The sequence below is a fragment of the Malania oleifera genome, chromosome 8 (genome assembly GCF_029873635.1).
Source record: "Malania oleifera isolate guangnan ecotype guangnan chromosome 8, ASM2987363v1, whole genome shotgun sequence".
In the NCBI taxonomy this organism is placed as follows: Eukaryota; Viridiplantae; Streptophyta; class Magnoliopsida; order Santalales; family Ximeniaceae; genus Malania; species Malania oleifera.
The window spans coordinates 49,681,175-49,694,442 of NC_080424.1; positions in this window are offsets into that span (position 1 = coordinate 49,681,175).

The window sequence follows — 13,268 nt, forward strand, 5'->3', positions numbered from 1 at the left end:
TAAAGGCTAGTTCATCTTGATCTAAGTCACTTGATTCACTCACTATCTTCATCATTTGAGCTTTCTTTTGATTCTTTTAGAGCTATGAATTTCTTATTCTTATTTTTAAGATTTCTTTCTTTTAAAGTCATTTCATAAGTGAATAGTGATCCTATAAATTCATCTAGAGATGTGTTTTTAAGATTTCTTCCTTCGGTTATGGCTGTAGCCTTTAGTTACCAAATGGGTGGAAGACCTCAAAGAATCGTACGGATCATCTCATAGGTAGAGTATGCTTTCCCTAAAGCATGGAGAGAATTTATTATGTAGGTGAACCTAGTATAAATGCTAGTGATAGATTCATCGTGATTCATCTTGAAGGCCTCATATTCACTAGTTAGCATGTCGATCCTATTATCTCTAATATCTTCAGTGCCTTTGTAGGTTACTTTCAATTTGTCCCAAATTTCTTTAGTGGTTTTGTAAGCCATTACTCTATTGAATTCATTAATGCCTAGAGCACAATATAAAGCATTAATTGCACTTGCATTAACTTGTAGCATTTTGTGATCGATTTCAGTCATGTCTTTTTCTTCATTAGGGACTTCTTTTCCATCTACTAACTTGGTAGGAATTAAGTCATCATTCGTGACAACCTTCCAAGCCTTTCAATCCATAGTTTGAAGGTAAATTCTCATACGTTGTTTCCAAAAAGTATAATTCAGTCCACAAAAGATTGGTGGTCTAGTTGAGGATTGACCCTCTCTGAAGGGAGCTATTCCTAGGTGTGCCATTTCGATCTTTATATAGCTTCTAGTTAAGATTTACCATAACTTAGCTAAGACACCAATTGAAAGTGGAATAGTGTTCCCAAGAGGGGGGGGGGGGATGAATTGGTTTATTTAAAAGTTTTAAGTTCCTTTTAAATTCTTTGTTTAGTTCTCAAGCCAAAACTTAAGTTAAATAATCAATTCTCAATCAACAACTAAAAACAACAATTAGTTGAAAAATTAAACAATCCAATCAACCACACAATGATTTAATATAACACAAACACTTAAACAATCAAGATTTTGCAACTCGTTGAAAGCTTTCAGCTTTTGATGACAACCTTGTAATTTGTATGCAAGCCCTATTTTGGATTGATTTTTATTGTGTTCTCTTAATTAAAATTTCCGCAAATTAATTAACGTACTCCCTTGTGGGTTTTCACAAACAGTTAATTGAAACGTACTTTCTATAGATTAAGAGTCTTCTTTGAATTCAATGTTTAAGCCCTGCACCTGCACTTAGCATACACAAGAATATATACAGTGTAGAAATTAAAAGAGTAGGGTTGAGAAGAACATGAAGTTTTTTTATGAGGTTTGGCTTATCCCCAGCCTACGTCCTCACCTTTGGCAAATACCACCAAACGGTTCCACTAAATCAGTTCATTTCCATGTGGAAGAACACCGTTACAATCCCTTCGTCAATTAGGCTAGAGTGTGCCTCTCCAAATGATAACCCTTGCTTGGTCCAACAACAATTCAAGGACCTGAACCATCAATCAATCTACAAGAAAAGATTCAAGAGAATTTGTACAAGAGATGCTCTCAAAAGAGCTGATTACTACAATTTCAAACTATATACTCCAAAGTAATTCAATATGAAATTTAAATTGAAGCTCAAGGGAGTGTATCATTGACTAAGTCTTTCAATGATTGAAAGATTCAGAACTGAGGCACAAGATCAGTGTTGAGAGTTAGCAAAGCTTTAGTAGAATTCGTGCATAATGAGTGAGCAAGGGAGCCTTTGAATACTTGAAAGCAATTGAGAGTATGAATGTTGAATTTAATGCTTGGTAGTTTAATTCAATGATCTTAAGGCTTATTTATAGATTTAGAAAAACATTTAACTTGATCCCCAAGTTTTAACTAAGCTTGAGCCCCACGCAATCAAAATTTTAAAAAACTTTATGTTAAAAACTTTGAAATATGCCGCGTGGTAGTAGCCTGGTGCTTTTGGTCAGGCGCTTCTCACGTTAAAACCCAGTTTAAAAACAAAGTTAATAGGGTGGTAGTCGCTTGGCAGAACCCAATCAAGCTTCTTAGATTACCTTATCAGGCGCCTATTAGGGTCCAAGTAGTAGCCTAATGACCTTCTGTTTGTGTATTTTAAAACCATTTAATTTGGTAGCCTACTGACAATTCCAATCAGGCTCTTGTCAAGAAAAAATGTTGATTTTAAAATGATTTTTGTAAGAACTCTCTTTGCTTCTCAATTTTTGGAATTTTCAATTTGTTTTCTAGAAAAATATATTCCAAGATTTTAAGCATTAGGTCTCTAGGTCTCTTGCTCCTAGCGAGCTTCAAAAAATAATTTCATGTTTGAATATGCTTGAAGTACTTACAAAGCTTGTCCTATTGACTCATTTATCTCTTCAATTCTTAAACTCCTTGAAATCTTGAGTTTATTGCTTTGAGTTCTTTTAATTCTGAACCTAATTGTTCTTCAAGCTTTCAATCTTGATCACCAATATTGATGTGAGCTTTCAAAACTGTTCCTTGTGATTATATGAAGTATGCTAAGCTCCAATATCTATTTTTCTTGAAACATCACAGCTTTGAAACAAATTAAATAATCTTACTTTGTTATCATCAAAATTAAAATTCGTAAGCCTTGTTTAGGCCAACATATTAGAACACAAATTTTTAGTTTTAATATTATTTTATGTAAAGAGAAAATACAATGAAAAACTAATTTCCTTTTTATTTTTCTTTCTTTTCCTTTCCTTCCTCAAATAAAATCTTTGATCCAAATAAAGTCTAATCAATTTATACTCCAAAATGGATATCAAATATGCATGGTCAAAGTCTATTTTGATTAATTAGATATATTCAAAATCAAATCACAATTTCTAGATCAGATTTAATTGAAATTCAATAAGATGTGATTTTTCATCATGATGATAATTAGATCATGATCCATCCCCTTGAAGGTCCTTTGCAGAATTGCTGGATTCAAGTTCAAGTGCAAAGAACTAGGTAGCACTCTACTGCAAGAAGTTCTTTGCTAATGTTATTAACACATTAAGGCCATGATTAACTATTCGTGTCCTATATTATTTGAACCAAACAACATGACATAGGACCATACCTAATTTAGTTCAAATAAATGGAGGTCCATCAAATTTCATGGCATGGGAGTTCTTCAAGTTGGATTGGAAAAATCTAAACTCAAACAGTACTGGAAACCAAACAGTAAAACATTATTCTTATATCACAAAACAAAATGCAGAATTACAAATAATGACAGCCTAAGGGTCAAAGACTGAGGTCACATGAGAAGATATATTCCAAAACACCAACTCCATAAACATGTCTCCTTATATGATAGCAAACACCGATCTGTCACACACTTTTTTTTTTTGTCATTTTGATAGCTAAACTTCAGGATTCAGCAGCAGACCATGAAGATTGCCGAAATTTTGCACCTATTGAATTCTTTACCTATTTGACTATTTTGAAAAGCTTATTGCTAATTAGTCCAAAAAGGAGTGCTCATCTCAAATTCTCAATACTTCCATTGCAAGGTCAAGTGGAATTCTCTACCTTATCAAAGGTTGCATTGTTTAGTTCAATAGTTATGCTAATAGAGTTTTCACCAGTGCATGAGGAAAGATTGGAGCATTTGATGTGGAATTGTTTAGGGGTAGATCATTATTGGACCTCCTCTTTCTTTTGGTGTCTCTTGTGTTAATCTAAAAATCTCACACAAGGCTTTCTTTATATAGGAAAGTTAAACCATGTCAAGAAATGCAAAAATAAGTAGGAAATAGGAAATAATGTCTTTTTCATGTGCATAGAAGGAACACTGGAGAGGGATTTTTGAAGGCAAAGAATCTCTTTGAAACCTAGGATTTTGTTACTTATTTGTTTTTATGGGAACCAAGAGTTGCATTTTGTTCAAATTTCTTTAATTTTTGAATGATGTCCATTGTAAGGTGACATGTGGGCCTTTCTCCTATATTTTGCACAAAATCTAGGCTTTTTTCCTTTTTAAAAGCGGTGCTTAGTTATAAAAGAGCAAAATGCCTGCAAAGTGATATGAAGTCTGTCCATTGAACATAGATAAACATAAGGATATTCATAATAGCCAATCAAATTAAAGTAAAAGGGGCTCTGATACCATGTTAATTTTGGTTTGAATGCCCTTTCAATCGAGTTTTGTTTCATTATATATAGAAGATATTTACATAGTTGTTGCTTGATTTTCAGCACATTTTCAGTGCCTAAATGTTGCCAAATTTTCAGGATTATTTACAGCCCAATTTTCTAATATATACAATCAAAATATAAACTAAAATATTTCAACTAATTATTTATAGCCTAATTATCCTGAATTATCTCCGTAACACTAATCACAATTGTAAACTATATCTTTCTTCCTTTTGAAGTAACACTTGACATACATTATTGCCCCATTTCCCACCAACTAAGTGTCAGTTTATAAGAAATATCAAATTTCTTATTAATTGAGACAATCGTGGTCTTCATCCACATTTTTTCAGTCAGTAATAGACTTTATGCATGGAAATGATATATCATCCACTAAAGATTATCATGTCATACTTTTCATTAACTAGCATCTTTTCAACCAACTAAAGCAAGCTCTAGCTCATCTGTAGTTTTTCGATGTTACCTAGTACAGTCAAAATAACCAATTTAAGTTATAAAAAAAAAAAAATGCCTACTATAGGCTTGCAAATTTTCCAAATGCTAATATCTTGTAGAAAATTAAATAAATCTACTTTTCTATACATGATAATTGATTTTCGTGGAATTAGCTGGTAGTTGAGAGTAGCTAAACCCAATTTGTTTACCTAAAAAAATTTGTCAGTTTTTTTTTTTTTTTTTTGTTCTATTGAAGTGTGGGAAGAAACATAGATGGAAAAGAGCAGCACACCATACCTGGGATTAAGATTGCCTTTCACCACTTTCTGCCCATTCTTGCACAAATGATAACCATCATCTTGTATATCAACTTACTAACAGTCTGAACAACAAATCGTGGCTCCCGAGTTGGTTTAACTAGCACTACTGGAGTCTTGTTTCCTGCGCTTTGAGTCATGATATGGGTAAGCAAGTCCATGGTCATATCTTTCATGATCAAAGATTGAAAAAAAAAAAAAAACCTCTCAAGAATTTCTTATAGACGGCGCCAACTATTGCTACCAAAAATCGAACAACCTTCACGAATCGTTCCTTGATCACGATCACCTTAAAATAAAAAAACAAGGATGGCTTGGAGGACCCGAGGTGTACCTTGGGGGATTACTCCGATGCCTAAGTAAGAGACTTGTTGAGAGGTTAATTACAACAGTTAAAGAAAAGTTACGAAATTAAACACCATTGTAAAAACCCAAAAAAAAAAAAAGAATAATAATATGGTGATTTAGTTAGTATCAAAACGAAAATGTTTCTCTATTAGGATCTTTGATTCCATATATTATGCCTAAGAAAGACATTGTCTAAACGAGTGCTCAGAGACCATTGTGGCTCAGTTGCTCCCTAGAGGTCAACCTAGTTAAAATAGAATTTCATAGGATAAAACAAGGTAAACACTGTTTGTATATGTAAATAAGTACGTAAAATAATATTTTGACTGACATAATTTGTAAAAATATATGATAAAATAATAATAATAATATAGGTATCCTATGCAGGGCCCACAAGACTGTGTGGGGCCCATATGAGTCTCAAAGCCGTGTGGAGGTTTACACGAGTCTCGAAGCTGCATAGAGCTTATAAAATCGTATGAGAATTATTGAAGTTACGTAGGATCCACTTGGGTCTCGAAGTTGTGTGGGGAACACAAGACCATGTGGGGCCCATATGAGTTTTCAAAATTCAAATTTAATTCTTTTTCAAAAATAAATAATAAAATAAATAATTACTAAAAATAGCTTAAAAGTAATAACAATGATAATAATAAGGATAATAATGATTAAAATAAATAAATAAAATAATTAATTAAATGGGAGTGGTGGCAAGCACTTCCACATGGTCTCCATCCCCATCCCATACTTAGCCCATATCTAGCCCATCCTTTGCCCATTCTTTAATTTAAAAAAAATATAATTTCACCCCTCTCCCCACACTTTTACAAATTCCATTTCTTCCCCAAAATTTTCCTATAAATGGGAAGCTCTCAACCTTCATTTTTCACAAAAATTTTCAAAGGAAGAGAAGGATTAGTGAGTGAAAGAATTAATGGTGGAGAGAGAATTTTTGAGTAAGTTCTCACTCATCCACTCTTTCCGATCTCATTTCTTAGAGATAGTCATTGTGTTCATAGGGTAAGATAAAAGAAGAGGTAAGTAAATTTGATTATGTTAGTTTTTTTTAATTTAAAATTCATACCTGAGTTTATTTTATAAGTAAATTTCAATTATGTTAGTTAGTTCCATAAAATTTTCATGAGTTTATTTTTTTACGCATATTTAATTATACCAGTTTTATCTTTAATATACTTGCATTTATTTTTGAGTTAAGAAATGTTCTAATCCATTCGGGTAAATTTTTAGCATTTCTTTCTATTAAAAAAAAAATTGTATATATTTTTAACACAAAAATTGTATGGTATGAGTTTATTTCTACTTTGTATTTTATGAAAATATGAGTAAAGATGAGATTTTCATGAGATTATTTTAAATTGCATAAATTATAATAAGATGATTTTAAAACCCCTTATGGCAAAGGAAGTTCAAAGTTACAGATGCTCGGTACCACAGCTTAAAGTGTAAACGGATCAAAATGCACACACACTGTTTACAGAGTGGTTATTTATGTTAGTGGATTTCTTCTGAGTGCACACCTGGTTCCGGACCAGGACTTAATAAGGAAAATCTCACTTAATGTTTACGTACGTTGATTTAGTTTGGTCGGCCAGCCAAGTAAGTCTAGTTTTCGGACCGCACAACCCAATCATGGGGGTAAACATGACTTACGGTAAATAGACCTAAGGGTGGTTTTTACAATATATGTTTATACATATTTAATTACATGTACATAGTTATTAATGATTTGAAGGAAAAGTATAAGTTAATATGAAAAGGGTCATTCTTGGGCCTAAATGACGATTTAAAGGAAACATATAAGGAAAAGTATATGTATGTATATAATTAAATATTTTTTTATAATTTTAAAGTTAAAAGTTTAATTTAACGGTCATAGTATATGGTTATTAAATTTTACCGTTATAGTTGATGGTAAAAGTTTTATGCAGAAATTTTTAAATTTATATTTATTTTTGAAGTAGTTTTGAAGTTATAGTATTAAATATTGTTTTACGAAATTTTCAAAAGCTCATTTTGACCACCCACTAATAATAATATTATTTACTTACTGAGTGTTGTCTCATCCCAATCATATTTTTACATTTCAGATAACTCTGAAGGACATATCGGAAATCAGGCATAACAAGCATGCAGGTGGGAATAGAATATAAAAAATGAAGCTTGATTATAGATATTAGTATGATGCCAGATATTTAGGTTTATGTAATTTTTCTTCTTTTGAAATAAATGATTGTAATATGGATAATTAGCGCTCGGATTTAATAATAATTGAGTTTATTTACTTCCGTTGTAAATCAATAGTAAAAAGTAAATATCCAGACCCTCCGGGATTGGGGTATTACATTTGGTATCAGAGCAATAGGTTATAGGTTATGTAGACTTTAAGAAATAATTTTACCAGAGCATAGGCATAAACCATGATGTGGGTAAGATCGAGTAAACTATGGTATTTTTCTTTTGCCTATAACTTTAATTAAACTTTAAAGATAAGGTTATGATTTTAAAATAACTCTAGTCCTTTCCTTCAGAATGGACCCGAGGAACAACGTGAGTGTTGAAAGAAATGAGAATAATATGGGGAGTTGCAATGGAGAAGAAATCAATGCTACTATAGTATTACGTGATATGACACAAGTCATGGAGGAACTTCCGCGGAACTCCAAGGAACGGAATGGTCCACCAACCCATAAAGGTTGTATAGTGGAACAGTTCAATCGAATGCACCCTCCGACTTTTGAGGGGAAAGCTGATCCAATTTCTGCAGAAGATTGGATGCAATCAACGGAAGAAATACTACGAGTCCTTCATTGCATGGATGAACAAAAGGTGTTATATGCTGCTTATAAAATGATTGGTGAGGCCAAAATTTGGTGAAACTCAAAAAAGTTACTCCTAGAGGAAGGACCAAATCCAACAATCCTTACATGGGAGCGTTTTAAGGAAGTCTTCTTTGAATGATTTTTCCCTAAAACCACCAGAGATGCAAAGGCCAGGGAATCTTTGGAGTTGAAACAAGGAAATATGAACGTACAACAATATGCAGCAAAATTCATTGAATTATCCCGTTTTGCATTATATTTGGTTTCGTACGAATCAAAGAAAGCTAAAAAAATTGAAGAAGGCTTGAACTCAAGGATTTATGAGATGATAACAGTATTCGAGCTCGAAGACTTCTCCTAATTGGTGAACAAAGCAACGAAGGCAAAAGAAAGTCTACAAAGGAGTGTGGAAATATCTGACTAGAGAAAGAGGCCTATGCCACATGGGTTTCACTCTGGTAGAAATCAAGGATCTTGGAAAAGAAGCAACAACAACAACAACAACAAGAACAATAATGTGGGGCAAGGGCAAGCAATGAGAAATCCAAATAATGCACAAAGCACCCCTTATTCAAAATGCAACAAACTACATGGGGGTGAGTGTCAGGCCGAATTAGGGGTCTGTTAGCGGTGTGGTAAACTTGGTCACATGCAACGAGAATGCCCACAAAACAACTCCTACAACCCAAATCAACAAAGAGGAGGCAACCAGGCACCTCGAAACAACAATCAACAGAACACCGCTCAGGCGCATGTCTATACCCTCACTCCAGGAGATGCAGAAAATGCTAATGATATGGTGACAGGTTTTATTCTCATATTCTCCAAGAAAGCAGTAGTATTATTTGATTATAGAGTCATACACTCCTTTATATCTACAACTTATGTTAAAATATGTGGCGTAGAGACTCAACCATTAGAAACTGAGTTATCTGTGGTTACACCAACGGGAACCTCGGTAGTATGTAGAAAAATACTTAAAGGTTACCCAATTTGTGTTGAGGAAAGAATACTACCGTCTAACTTGGTAGTATTTAGCATGCATGGGTTTAACGTAATTCTTGGGATGGACTGGCTAGCTTCTAGCTATGCTAGTATAAATTGCTATAATAAGGAGGTGGTGTTTAGACCTCCTGGAGAGCAAGAATACAAGTTCAATGTAACTTGTGTATGCCCTTCACCACAAATATTGTCAGCTATCCAGGAAAAGAGATTACTCTTGAATGGATGTTAGAGGTACCTAGCATGCATGGTGGAGGCACCAAAGGAAGAATTGAAGCTCGAGGAAATCCCAATAGAAAAGGGAATTCTCCGATGTATTCCCCGAGGATTTACCTGGGCTACCTCCTAACCGCGAAATCGAGTTTGTTATCAACCTACTACTAGGCACGACACCGATATCTAAAGCTCCATACAGAATGGCACCGATAGAATTGAAAGAACTGAAGGAACAATTACAAGAGTTGCTGGATAAAGGATTCATCAGACCCAGCATGTCACCATAAGGAGCATCAGTACTATTTGTTAAAAAGAAAGATGGATCGATAAGAATGTGTATTGATTATCGGGAAATAAATAAAGTGACCATTAAGAATAAGTCCCCAATACCTCGCATAGATGACTTGTTTAATCAACTCCAAGGAACACAAGTCTTCTCTAAAATTGATCTCCGATCAGGGTACCATCAAGTGAAAATCAAATCAGAAGATGTCCCAAAGACTACATTCCGAACGAGATATGGTCACTATGAATTCTTAGTCATGCTATTTGGACTGACTAATGCTCTTGCAGCCTTTTGGACTGACAGATGGAAGCTGCAGAGCTAGTGAAGATTATGGGTAAGGTACAGAGTGGACTAAAGGAAGACTTTAACTTCTATGACGATGGAGTTTTGAGATTCCAAACTAGATTGTGTGTACCCAATGACAAAGATATCAAAAGAACTATCTTGGAAGAAGCTCATCGTCTCTTTATACAGTGCATCAGGGAAGCACGAAGATGTATTGGGACTTGAGAAGTCTTTTTGGTGGAATAACATGAAGAAGGAGATTGCACAATTTATGGAACAGTGTCTTATTTGTCAGCAAGTAAAAGCTAAACATCAAAGACCAGCAGGACCACTGCAACCACTCCACATTCCCAAGTGGAAATGGGAGCATATCTCCATGGATTTTGTAATTGGGCTACCTCCAGCACTCCATGGACAGAACACCATCTGGGTGGTTGTTGATCGTCTAACGAAGACCACTCACTTTATTCCAATGAAAGTTAACTACTCTATGACCGAGCTTGCAGAGTTATATGTTCAAGAGATAGTTAGACTACATGGCGTGCCCATGTCTATCGTATCAGATCAAGATCCACGATTCACATCACAATTCTAGAAGAGTTTGTAAAGAGCCTTGGGATCACGACTTACTTTCAGCACAACATTTCATCCTCAAAGTGATGGACAATCAGAGAGAACCATTCAGATATTGGAGGATATGTTAAGAGCTTGTGTACTGGATTTCAAAGGAAGTTGGATTCAGTATCTGCCATTAGTTGAGTTCGCCTATAACAACAGTTATCATTCCAGCATAGAGATGGCACCGTATGAAGCATTATATGGTCAAAAGTGCCGATCCCCATTATATTGGGATGAGGTTGGCGAATGACATTTTAGGTCCCAAAATTATACAAAGGACCTCTGAGAAAATTAAGCTCATCCAGGACAAAATAAAAACCGCTCAAAGTCAGCAAAGGAGCTATGCAAATACCCATCGGCGGGAGTTGGATTTTGAAGTGGGGGATAATATATTTTTAAAAGTCGCTCCAATGAAAAGAATCATGAGGTTTGGGAAAAAGGGCAAACTAAGCCCCAAATATATTGGACCATTCGAGGTATTGGAGAAGATTGGTCCATTCGCTTACAAAATTGCCCTACCTCTTGCACTATCATGAATTCATGATGTATTCCATGTCTCAATGTTAAAGAAGTACGTTCCAGACCCTTCTCATGTGATAAGTTATGAGTTGTTAGAAGTTAGTGACACTCTATCATATGAAGAAGTACCAATCCAGATTTTAGACAAGAAGGATCAGGAGTTGCGCACAAAGAAGATTTCAAAGGTAAAAGTGCTCTGGCACAACCATGACATTGAGGAAGCATCATGGGAACTAGAAGTAGAAATACGCTAGAAATACCCACATCTTTTCGACAATAGCAGGATCGGTTAAATCACAACATTATACAAGGTACTCATTTAAATCTTTGTAAATTTCGAATTTCAAGGACGAATTTTTATAAGGAGGGGAGGATGTAATAACAAAAAAAAAGAAGAAAAAGAATAATAATAATGGTCATTTAGTTAGTATCAAAACGAAAGTGTTTCTCTGTTAGGATCCTTGATTCCATGTTTGATGCCTAAGAAATACTTTGTCTAAGCGAGTGCTCAGAGACCATTGCGGTTCAGTCGCTCCCTGAGGTTGGCTTGGTCAAAATGGAATTTCATAAGATAAAACATGGTAGATACTATTTGTATACGTAAATAAGTACATAAAATAATATTTTGACTGACATAATTTGTAGAAATATATGATAAAATAATAATATGGGTATCCTATGAGGGGCCCACAAGATTGTGTGGGGCCCACATGAGTCTCGAAACCGTGTGGAGGCTTACACGAGTTTCAAAGCTGTGTAGGGCTCATAAAATCGTATGAGGATTATTGGAATTACGTAGGATCCACTTGGGTCTTGAAATTGTGTGGGGCCCACATGAGTTTTCAAAATTCAAATTTAATTTTTTTATAAAATAAATACTAAAAATAGCTTAAAAGTAATAACAATGATAATAATAATAATGATAATAATGATTAAATAAATAAATAAATAATTAATTAAGTAAGTAAGTAAGTAATTAATTAAATGGGAGTGGTGGCAAGCACTCCCACATGGCCTCTATCCCCATCCCATACTTAGCCCATACCTAGCCCATCCCTTGCCCATTCTTTAATTTTAAAAAAATTATAATTTCACCCCTCTCCCCACACTTTTACAAATTCCATTTCTTCCCAAAACATTTCCTATAAATAGGAAGTTTTTAACCTTCATTTTTCACAAAAATTTTCAAAGGAAGAGAAGGATTAGTGAGTGAAAGAATTAGTGGTGGAAAGAGAATTTTTGAGTAAGTTCTTATTTACCCACTCTTTCCGATCTCATTTCTTAGAGATAGTCATTGTGTTCGTAGCGTAAGATAAAAGAAGAGATAAGTAAATTTGATTATTTTAGTTTTTTATTTATTTAAAATTCATACCTGAGTTTATTTTGTAAGTAAATTTCAATTATGTTAGTTAGTTCCATAAAATTTCCATGAGTTTATTTTTTTACGCATATTTAATTATACCAGTTTTATCTTTAATATACTTGCATTTATTTTTAAGTTAAGAAATGTTCTAATCCCTTCGGATAAATTTTCAGCATTTCTTTCTATTAAAAAAAAATTGTATATATTTTTAACACAAAAATTGTGTGGCATGAGTTTATTTCCACATTGCATTTTATGAAAATATGAGTAAAGATGAGATTTTCACGAGATTATTTTAAATTGCATAAATTATAATAAGATGGTTTTAAACTGCTTATGGTAAAGGAAATTCAAAGTGAGTGGTTATTTATGTTAGTGAATTTCTTTTGAGTGCACACCTGGTTCCGGACCTGGACTTAATAAGGAAAATCTCATTTAATGTTTACGTACATTGATTTAGTTTTGTCGGCCAGCCAACTAAGTCCAGTCTTCGGACCACACAACCCAGTCATGTGGGTAAACATGACTTACGGTAAATAGACCTAAGGGTGGTTTTTACAATATATGTTTATACATATTTAATTACGTGTACATAGTTATTAATGATTTGAAGGAAAAGTATAAGTTTATATAAAAATGGTCATTCTTGTGCCTAAATGACGATTTAAAGGAAACGAATAAGGAAAAGTATATGTATGTATATAATTAAATATTGTTTAATAGTTTTAAAGTTAAAAGTTTAATTTAACGGTCATAGTATATAGTTATTAAATTTTACTATTATAGTTGATGGTAAAAGTTTTATGTAGAAATTTTTAGATTTATATTTATTTTAGAAGC